Here is an 11886-nt window from a genome sequence, read left to right on the forward strand (position 1 = left end):
ATCAGATAGCATCTTTTTTGGAAGAAGGCCAAGTTGCTCTCAAAGATGTTAGATGCAGCTTCCTGAAAGCTCAGGGAAAAGGGATCCATTTCAATCATCTCCAAGAACATCCCTCAAAGCCAGTATTTTTGGCAGGAGGGGGTGGGTGTTGGGTAACTTCCTGGTGGAGTTATAGAGGGAAAATTAAAATCCTACATTCATTCCTCTACACACTCATGCTGGAAAACAGATTCTGGACCATGATTCGCACAGTGAAGTCTGTCTTGATTTTCTACTTTTTTCTCCTTTCCTCTCTGCCTCCTTTTGCAAAACAAATAATTCAAAAATTTGTAGTTGGGAACGGAAGACATAGATTAAAAAAGATTTTTGGATAATCCATGAAGAGTGGTGTTCATCCAATGGAAGCAATGGGTTATGGGGCAGAATGGACTCCTAAGTAACTCATATGTATGAAGAATCTATCTGGTTGACATAGGTGATGTGGGGAGATCTAGGCCAAATTAGTGGTTACACAGTCTTGTGTGAAAATTATGGGCTTTATTGCCTCACAAATATGGATTGGAGACTTAATCATATTATTAATTAGCAAGGAGAACTCGAGGGAGCTTCTCTAAGACTTTGGTGTCACTTTATCTTTTTTTAATGTTTATTTATTTATTTTGAGAAAAAGAGAGAGAACAGAGAAGGGGGCAGAGAGAGAAGGAGAAAGAGAATCCCAAGCAGGCCTCATACTGTCAGGGCTGAGCTCCACATGGGCCTTGATCTCATAAAGTCATAAGATCACGACCTGAGCCTAAATCAAGAGTTGGACACTTAACTGACTGACCCACTCAGGTACCTCTGATGTCACTTTAAAATGGAGAAATTAGGGGCGCCTGGGTGGCTCAGTCGGTTAAGCCTCCGGCTTCGGCTCAGGTCAGATCTCACTTTCGTGGGTTCGAGCTCCTCGCCGGGCTCTGTGCTGACAGCTAGCTCAGAGCCTGGAGCCTGCTTCCAGTTCTGTGTCTCCTTCTCTCTCTGCCCCTCCCCCTCTCATGCTCTGTCTCTCTCTGTATCAAAAATAAATTTAAAAAAACATTAATAAAATAAAATAAAATAAAATAAAATGGAGAAATTACTGTTCCTTCGCAGTACTCTGAATCCTTCATAAAATAATGTAAAAAAACTCTACTAGTGTCCTACTATTGCTGTAACTAATGATCACAAGATTAGTGGAGTAAAACAACACTCATTTAGTGTCTGACAGTTCTGGAGATCGAAGTCCAAAAATCAGTCTTACAAAGTTAAAGGATCAACAAAGATGGTTTCTTTGAAGGCTCCAGGAAAGAACTCATTCCCTGCTTTTTCTAACTTTTAGAAGCTTTCATCCATTATTCCTTGGTTTGTGGTCACCTTTCTCCAGTCTTTGCTTCTGTTGCCACATTGCCTCCTGTCCTCTCTAACTTCCTACCTTCCTCTCATAAGGAACTTGTTGATTACATCACACCCACTAGAATAATCTATCCATCCCAGGATCATTAGCATAATCATATCAACATAGTCCTTTTTTCATAAGGTAACATGGGCGCAGGTTCCAGGAATTAGGCTGTGGTTGTGTTTGCAGGGTTGTGCTATAAGCTATCATAAGTATATAGCACAAACAAGCATGCAACACATTTCTTAATTGTTTTCTCTTCTATCAGAATTGGAAGCAAGATGGACCTAACTGCTCTTTCTCCCAATTTACCATTGCCTTGAGTACTCTGCTCAGAGGTTCAAAAAGAAAGGCTAAAGGAATCCACTAAGAGTAAAATGGGAAAGTCTTAAAAACCACAAGAAAGCAGAAGACTTATACTTTTGGTGTATTTGTTTCTTCCTTTGATAAGCATTTAGAAACTGGTGTGTTTTATATATCTGATTAATGTTTGGAAAGTATCTTAAAGAAAACCAAAGTATGCAGTCAACTGTAAGTGTAAAGCCATCATGAGTGAATTTTTTCACTCAATGTGTCCTGAAACTAGTTGCAGAAAGCCATTTGGATTTTGAGGATGAGAGAATCATCTTAGTTTTAGAGTTCAAGAGAATCCAGGTCTTGTGACATGAGGGAGTTGGAACTGCTAGGTAGATTCAGCTTCTGATTTAATATTCTTTCAAATTGCACTGACATCATAATCATTTATCTTCAAGGAAAGCAGAGGGAGGCCAAAATAGTTTCACTTTCACTCTGTTTTAATGGTAAATTCCTATCCTTTTGCTGATGTCCGCTATAAAGTGATCATTCATACTGCCATCACATGAAATGAACCAACTAAATCAAAATATTTTTCATAGGGGAGTAGCCTGGGGAAGTGAAAGAAACAGCATGCCGGACTTCTCATGCTGAGCTATTTTTGGACGGCCTTCTTCAAGGATCAATTTAAAGCTAACTTCTACGACAAAGCTGTCTTCAACCAGGCAGAAAAATATGCCAAACCCACACATACATAACAAAAGTAGTCAGCTGACTGCACCTGACTTAACTGTACAAAATATAGTTTATTCTCCATATCATAGTAGCTACCAGGAATAGCATATAGAATAATTATGGGGATAATGCATAATTCATTAGCTCACTGATCCATTTATTCTTTATTTTTACCCAAAGATGTATAACAAACCTACTATTTTTATTCATCATTTATTTAATCTTTTCTTTCATTTTATCAACAGTTTGCATATTTATTAATTTACTCATTCAACAAAACCACATTGAATATCTTCATATTATATTTGGTACTGGAGGTGTAAGAGTAATCAAATGTATATGTGCTCTAGAAACCCATCTTTTGGCTCATTCTCCAGTTAGAAGACTCTAATATGAGAAAAGAATATAGGAGCAGAAATTGGATGTTTTATTAATAATCCATTGATGATAGCCACATGATTGCTTCAGTTGGTTAAGCATGCAATTCTTGATTTTGACTCAAGTCATGATCTCACAGTTTGTGGGATCAGACCTGGCATCAGGTTACTCTCTGACTGTGAAGATTCTCTCTCTGCTTGAGATACTTTTCCCTCTTTCTCTGTCCCTGCCCTGTTCCCACATGCTCGCTCACTCTCTCAAAATAAATACATACACATATTAAAAAATAATAACAATCCACTGATGATCATCTTAAATATAGACAGGTAAATTCAATGATTGAGAATCTGACCTCAGGCCATTCAAATGTGTGGGGCCATATCTTCAATTATTTTATGTTTTTATTTTTATTTTTACCAGTACAAGACGTTGTGAAGAGTTTCAGCTCAAAATCCGTGCCCTATGTATTAATCTGTGAATAATAACTAATTGTGTTACTAGTCTCAGAAAACTATAAATTTTTTCCCAATTTGTTTTTATACTGGTCAACATCACTGTGGAAGACATTGTATTGTACCATCTCATATATCACTGGCCACCAAAGTGTGAACACTAAATCTCATTTGAAAATGGGAATGGGTGGACCTCTTTGGGTTCCCTATCAAGGTCGGAGTAGCTGTCACTAAAATAACAGTCTCTGGCTTTGTGTTCTCAAAGTCAGTCTTCCCCTTAATTACATCTAGCTAAGAGAGCATGGCCTTTGTATTTTTGGCCCTCCTAATCAGGCCATCACTTGTATTTTTGAGGCCTGATTCACTATCCTAACCTACCCTCCCTTTAAACCAACATCTTTCCACTGTTCCTTGATACTCAGATTGATACATGAAATTTCTTCATTCCTCAGATATTTTAATTTTTCTTTCCTTGACATTACCCCCACAAGGCTCTATTTTTCTTACCTCTCATCCTTCTACAATTCCCTTAAGAGAGTGTAACTAATAACGTAATTTTTAAGAGGTTGATTTATCATTTTTCTCCTGTCCCTCACACACATACAGTATCTGAAAGCTTGTTAGAGTCAAGAGAATTATATATTCTAATGTCTCCCATTGCTCTAACCCTAATGTTGAATTGATGATCTATGAGCAGAAGATTGTTTGAAAGTCCTTATGATACCTGTCATATACCTCTATGCCAATGAATCATCAGCTATATCAGAGTTCCCGGTGTTCTGACAACTCCTACACGTGTAATGCAAGCATGCCCCTCCCTCCTCACTTTGCTCCTCAGTTCTTTTCATTTGCAGTGCAAAACTATCATTGACCTTTTTACACTGAAGTCTGATAAAAGGTATACTCTTGAAAATGAGAGGTTATCATTCTAGTTTTGGAAGTACAAAAGTAGACAGGCACACTAGAAAGGAAAATGAATTCCTAGGAATATTGATGGACCAAATATAAATGGTATTCCAGGCACTTCTAGATACTTCATATGTTCTAACCAAATTAATCATCTTAATAACCTTACAATATAGGTATCATATCTCCATTAGAACACTGAGACACAGAGGTTAAGTAACTGACCAAGTGTGGAGTCAAGGTTAAAAACCAGATCTTTGACTAGACATCATTTGACTTCTAAATGATTAGGCATTATGGCCATAGAAAGACAAAATAAGAGGGGCGCCTGGGTGGCTCAGTTGGTTAAGCCTTTGACTTCAGCTCAGGTCAGATCTCACGTTTGTGGGTTCGAGCCCCGTGTCAGGCTCTGTGCTGACAGCTAGCTCAGAGCCTGGAGCTTGCTTCCGGTTCTGTGTCTCCTTCTCTCTCTGCCCCTCTTCCTCTCATGCTCTGTCTCTCTCTGTGTATCAAAAATAAATAAAACATTAAAAAAATAAAGAAAAAATAAGAAACATGATTATTATGGCCGTGTGTGGAAAGATTGGTGTGAGTATGGTTGCCTGCATGAGTTATGGGAAGGTTTGTTATGAAAGAATGGGTATGGCATGAATTCTGCTTTTATATTTTTGATAAAGATAGCATAGGGGCACCTGGGTAGCTCAGTCAGGTCAGCTCAGGTCATGATCTCACAGTCCATGACATCATGCTGTCAGCACAGAACCTGTTTGGATTTCTCTCCCTGTCTCTCTACCCCTCTCCTCGCCTCTCTCCCTCTCTCCCTCTCTCTCTCTCTCTCTCTCTCTCTCTCTCTCTCTCTCTGTCTCCCTCTCTTTCTCTCTCTCCCCCTCTGTCTCTCTCTCAAAATAAAATAAACACTTAAAAATATAGCATAGAAAAAAATGCCTTAATTCCAAATATTTAGATATCTGATTCAGAAAAAACAGAAGTGCATGACAGACTTTCAATGATTTTGAGACTCTGACACCACCTCTGATTTTGGGGTGAATATGTTAATGAAATGATCCATTCCATTTGGAAAACCAGTAATAGATTATGGACTGTGAATTCATCACTGAGATTTTAAAGTCTGAAATGTTTACTTTGATCAATTTTAGCCTTAAGATCTTTGACTTTGAAGTCTGAAAAAATATATTTACCTAGAAAAAAACCTGTAATTTACCAGTTAGGTGTGAGATAAGAGATAACACACTAAAAGAAATAATTGTTAAGGCATTTCTCACCAGTCCAATCTCTGCAAATTGTGTGTGTGTGTGTGTGTGTGTGTGTGTGTGTGTGTGTGCATGTGAGTATGTGCATGTGTGTATGCATGCAGATGCATTAGGGCCATTCATCTGGAACAATTGTCTAAGGTTTTGGTTCTGCTTTGGAAGCTAAGGAATGTGTTGAGTTTTGGAATTCCTTTCATGTGGAAGGAATCCAGCTCCTGAGGACTGTTGATGATGGACAAACACTGCACAGAAAGATGATAATGAAGACTTCCATTTTCAGTTTGCTTAAGTAATCTTGATAGAAGGACCCAAATATAGTGTTTTCTATGAGTACAACAGGAGCTTCTCAGCTCAAGACATGAGCAGTTGACATAAATTCCACTTTAATTAGTTTAAGTGTATTTTCCCAGACACACAACTTGTGAAACATTTTTCAGCGTTTTCTACTTTAGGGTATCAGATACTGTTTTCCTTCATTTGTGTTCCAATTCAATTTTCTGCCAAAAATTTTTACTTTGTGCCATAGAAATGCTATGAAAACAGAAACTGTATCATGGTCACTTTTATGTTATTGGCACTTGGTGATACCTGGTAACAATGAAAAGATGGTTGAGTAAATAGATGCCTGGATGAATAATATATAAATGGCATGCTTTTGTCTAGATTTGGAGTGAAGTCAGTATCTTTTTATAAAATTCAGCAGCCCCCAAATATTCTGTCTGTATTTTACATGTACATTACTTTTTTAAACATGATGTATGCATATTGTTAGAGAAGGATAGAGATTTGAATGTTCTACTTTGTAAATGATAAGCAATATATGACAAAGAAAATCAATATCAGGAGCCACTAGGAGGACACTAGAGGTGGATAGTTTGTGGACATGACAAGAAGAAATTGAAATAGGATTCTATTCTATTATTGCTTTTTTATTGTGTTTTTCTTTTCTTTTCTTTTTCTTTAAATATTCTATCATTCTCCAAGTCAAAAATTTCCAATGGTTTCCCATTGACTTATAAATAACATCCTAACCCTTCACCTGGCTTACAGAGCCACAGCTTAACCTGGTCCTGGTCCATGTCATTGCCCTTATCTCATTTCATATCCTACTGTGCTCCATCTTCTTTCCACAAGGCTTTTGGCCTACCTCTGCCTGTAATCCTCCTCAGTCATCTTCACTTACCTGGATCTTTCTCTATCTTCAGGTCTCAACATTCTTACTTCCTCAGAGAGGCTTTCCTCAAACATTTTCAAATTAATCTCCTGATCACTCAGTATCATATTCTCCTATTTTAATTCTCTGCATAAATCTCAACATGTTGAAGATGTCACATGTTTGCATCCCAACTGAGCCTATCTGAGCATCAGCCATATCTGTCCTGACACCAGGTATGTAGGTGCAGAAGCCATCCTGGATGTCCTCCTCCAGTCCCAGCTCTTCTATGTCTCAGGCATTCACGTGTTCCCATTGACCAGAGAGCCATCTACACTATGTGTTTTCAAAATTCCTGACTTAAGAAATCCTTTTGTTTGTTAACACAGCATTAGCTAAAACACTTACTGATCACAATCTCCAATTATGCTGTTATTTTAATGTTTTTTAAAAGTCTTGGTCTCTCCCCATGAGTGTCAGTTCCACGACATGATCCATGATGGCATGAATTTTGTTTACTGCTAAACCTTTATATCAGAACACCATAGTAGGTGTTCATAAATATTTTCTAAATAAATAAATTACTTACTTTGTTAACCAAGGAGAATGATTTCACATTTTTAATCTCATCAAACTCAATCAAGGATTCTGTAAATATGATCCCCATTTTACAGGTGAAGACACAGAATATTAAAAGAAACAAATAGTTTTCTCAGGTTGCAGAGGTAATAAACGATACCCCTAGAATGTGAACTAATTTTAATTTGAACTCTTTTATCATAGTATCACCAAATTGTTGGATGAGACTGCTGTCCAGGTATACCTTCAATTTTAAGGAATATAGTGCTGAAAAGTGCAGAATCAGAGGCTGGACATCACGGTTCAAATCCTAGCCCCTGCATATTTATTTTGTGAAATTGTCTCAATTTTCTCATTTTTAAAATAAGGGTTATAACTTCTGTCTCATACCCAGGCCATTTTGAAGACTGAATGGGTGACTATAACTAAAACATTACACCAAGGCTTGGCACATGATGAGTATGCTGTAAACTCATATTATTATCATTGTATTGAATGCAATTTGTGAATGGTTCAACATATTCCCTAATAACCAGATATTATTAATAAACTATTTGCTGATATTCTGTACATAAATTATTTATCATACCATAGGCCAAACATATGTATGTAGCCATGTTGTAAAATGAATGACTGTAACTATGAGTAAGGTACCCTTTTTTTCTGATACAAGTAGCCTATCTGAGTATTGTGAATTTTCCTCATTGTTAATGAGGAAAAAGTTTTCTCTGAAATTAAAAGTTATATGATTTAGTCTTGGAAACTGCCTTGGAGGTGACCTCAATCAGCTTTCTCATTTGTTAAGAAAGGACACCGTTGACAACAGAGGGGCGAGGTCTCATTTGATGTCACAGAGACAGCTATTAGTTGAGCTAGAGCAAGAGTCAAGGTGGCCTGAATCCCGTCCTGGTGCTTTCCAACCCCACCAACTGCTGAAGTGCCAGTACACCATTGTTGATGGAGAAGAGCCTTTCCAGCTCACTGGTTATCAAAACAGGAGCAACATCTGCTTAGTATTCTATACAGGGTAGAAACCCAATGAATGCCCACCAAGAGCCCTACATTCTATCCTTCATCAGTAAAAATTATGAAACTGCTTCCACAGCAAGTTAGAGAAATACTCAATTCTTCTAGGTTAATCTCAGGTCATGAGAAGCAGCCCATACTTAGAAGACGTTGAGGATATTGAAGGACAGGAGATAGAAACTTTCTCATGCCTCTGAAACTGTAATTAGTGGCCTGAAGCTACTGGCCACAGCAGTCTGGAACTTTGTACACTAACAGCTGTCTTCCTTTTTTTAGGAAGAGTTATATAAAGCATGCAAACCACACAGATTTCCTTTGAAGCAGCTAGAACTTTTGTCAATATCATCTTTTATCTCTCGTTTTCTCTTCAAGCCCTGAGAAGAGATCTTATCAATCAGGGAATCAAAGGAAGCTTCTGGTGTTACTATTTCCCAGACTACGTTCTGGAATTCTTAAACATGGAACCAGATTTCTAACAGTCATGATGTGGTTTGCACTGGTATTTTCTCCCTGATGATCTCTCTATAATATCTTCAGGCTGTGTTGGACAAGCGCCAAACAGAGCTTTGACCTTTCCCCGTGTTTTCAGGAGTTGAAAATCTATGTTGTCCTTGTAAGCATATAAATATTGCTCGTTCCTCTTCTTTCCCTGAGGCTTACATGAGGACTCCTAGGTAAACACAAATAGATGAAATACCTCTCTTTTCTATTTTCATTAGAACCCTAAAACTCATTCTACTTTAACATAAGAATTTCAAAGATTCTCTGAGGTATAAGAATCTGGATCATCTTTTAATTATATCACACGACGAAATAAACATGTCAATATTTTCAGACTGATTACTAATGTTACTGCCAAACACAGAATTTTTAGCTGATAGCATTGCACACATAGAGCACTATCAAGGGAAACAATTTTTTCACAAATATCCCATTTGTGAACTTAACATGAGTCTCTGGTGTTAAAGTGTTTTATTGTTCAAAATACAAATCAGGTCACAGATGGACATCAGTCAGGATTCTTGGTTGTATTCAACAGAAAATTATTTGGGTTAATTTGAGAAAAATAACAGTGGAAAGAATGAAGGTTGAGGCATGTGGGTCAGTCTGCATGTACATCCATGGAAGGTAATACAGGTGGGGCCAGTAAAGACCTGCCTGTGTGCTAGATAGTGTTCAATGTGCTCGTTCAACCCTTGAATCAGTATGGTGGGATAGCAACTATTATTATCCCTATTCTACAAAACTAAAGCAGGGTTGTTAAAGTTTTTATCAAAAGAAACAAACACACACAAACATTGAATTATTAAGTAAAAGAGCTGAGAGCAGTAAGGTCCACATCATAGAAACATTCTTCTCAGGATTCTTGCTTCTACCATCCACCAGGAAGTGCTTCTGTTTCCACCATCTTTACTACCACTGGGCACAAGGCACTTGCCTACCATTTTGCATCTCTTATTCCAAACTCAGACCTTGGGTGTGGATATCTCACGTCCATGTCCTGTCTTCAGGGGATTAAAAAACAAGTATCCAGCCTTTGATGGTTGGACTCATGCAATAATATATTTCTTAAAACTAGGAACAAAGTTCAGATGCTTAGAAGCCAAAAGAATACAACAGTCACTGCTCTCTCTTACAGTAACTACTAATAACCTTGGATGCAAAACCTAAGTCCCACTCAAATGCTACCATGCAATTTAGTAAAATTGCCACTGTGAAGAACATTAATTCATTACAAATGTAAATAACTTTGTTTCCAAAACGGTATCATTTTGATTTCTATCCCAAGCATAAACAATTTATAATCAGTAACAAGAAAGACTGAAGAGAGTAATTGTATGCCTTGAGTAAGTTCTTTAAAACCTGTTGAGAACTAATACTATGGGACTTCAGTTCGTAGCAATCCCTTCCAATATAAACTTGAAAGTTAGATAATGCAAGAAGTGAATGGAGGAAAAGAGCTGAGAAAAAGAGTGAGCAAGCGAGATTTCTATTGCAAAATGCCTTTGACATGGTCCAGTTACTGCGTCACGACTTCATGTTTCTTAATCTTGGCAATAGAATAAAGTCCTCAGCAGAAGGAATTTTTTTAAGTCCAAAAACATGACACTTCAGAGCACTAACGATAACTTCTCTTTTTATGTCTACGGGATTTACAGTGTTTGCAGATGGAAGTAATTTAATACCAGGGTGATCTTTCATCTAGCCTGTTCTTTCAGTGACCTTATGTTTACTATAAGAAAACACCAACAAGGTGTCTGATTTCTTCATGGAAAAATGGCAACTATTTAAAACAAAAGGATTTTGTTCAGGAGAATCATAAATCTTTCACTGTTTCTGTAATTTAACAAAAAAAAGGGCTCATTTGTTCTGTGAGGAGTGTTTGCCTGTGAGACAAGGCCAATTTGACTTTCTCATAAAAATGCATTTTTTTTCGAGGTGGGGGGAGATAGTGTGAGAATAAAAAGTCACTGTTCCATCTATGGCAGGAGAATCAAATCTTTTCATTTCCATGGCTTTGCCTCAAACTTTCCATAAGTTATCATTTTGAAAGAAAACCCTAGAATCCTTCCCGGCTTTTCCCAGGATGCTTTAAAAATAATAGCAGGTTCTTTGTGCCCTTCCTACGTCTTTGCTTCAGCATGTGTGGTTCCTGCTGATTTTAAAGCTTGTTCTGCACCCTAGAAAGCAAGCTCTTCATGGGATGAGAGCAGCTCTCGGTAACCACAGTAACACACCTTTCCAGGGAATCTTCCCATTGACATTTAATAGGTCGAGTAATAAATAATGGAATGAAATCTTTCAGCAGAAGACCAGAAGCTGCAACCGGAACAGTCAGGAAATGGATAACAGCTGCCTTTAAGGTGATGAGATGCAGGATGCCTTCCTATATGGGAGACAATTTTTCCAATAAGAGAGAGAATTTAAATCTGGAGTATCCATTCTGTTTGCACCATGGATCTGGGAGATGAAAATGCCAAGTACTCTTATGAGTGCAATAGTACATCTAAAAACATATTACAGACTCTAATCTGGAGGGTAGATCGGCTTTTGCATATGAATAACTCATTCAGGAATTATAATTTATAAATATGAATTTTTATGATATTGAGTGAATCCTTGAACAGGGAGATATATATTATTTTAAACAGTAATTATGTGTTGAGTACCTAATGCATGCCAAAGTGTGCTTATCCTTGGAAATAGAATAGGGAACAAAGCATGTGGGAGATGTAGACAAGGAAGAAGCAACGTAGAAGCAGGTACTTGAAGGTTGAATAGAAGTTAGTTAGGTGAAAGTGAGGGAAGAAGGTCCCTGGTAGAGGAAATAGCTTAGGCCAAGGACTTAGATGCAGCAAAATCACGGTATACTAGGGAACTGAAATTGCTTCAGCATGTTGGTTTCTGGCCAAAAAACATATTCATTCCATATTCAAAATATCCATTTTTTGTTCTGTAATATAGCAGGAAGTGCTCCAGGTGTTAGGGTATGACCATCAGCATAGTAGAAAGAGAAGGCCCCCTGTCCTTGAGGAGCTTATAAGTCCATCCATCTTCCAGGTCCACCCTTCCCTCCTCCCATAGTTTGACCATATAGAGAAGAGAGGGTGAATGTTTTGCAACAGCAACCACTGCAGATATATTTTCTTAAGATTTGGGGAAGGTAGAAAATTATTC

This window comes from Suricata suricatta, chromosome 1 (genome assembly GCF_006229205.1).
Source record: "Suricata suricatta isolate VVHF042 chromosome 1, meerkat_22Aug2017_6uvM2_HiC, whole genome shotgun sequence".
NCBI lineage: Eukaryota > Metazoa > Chordata > Mammalia > Carnivora > Herpestidae > Suricata > Suricata suricatta.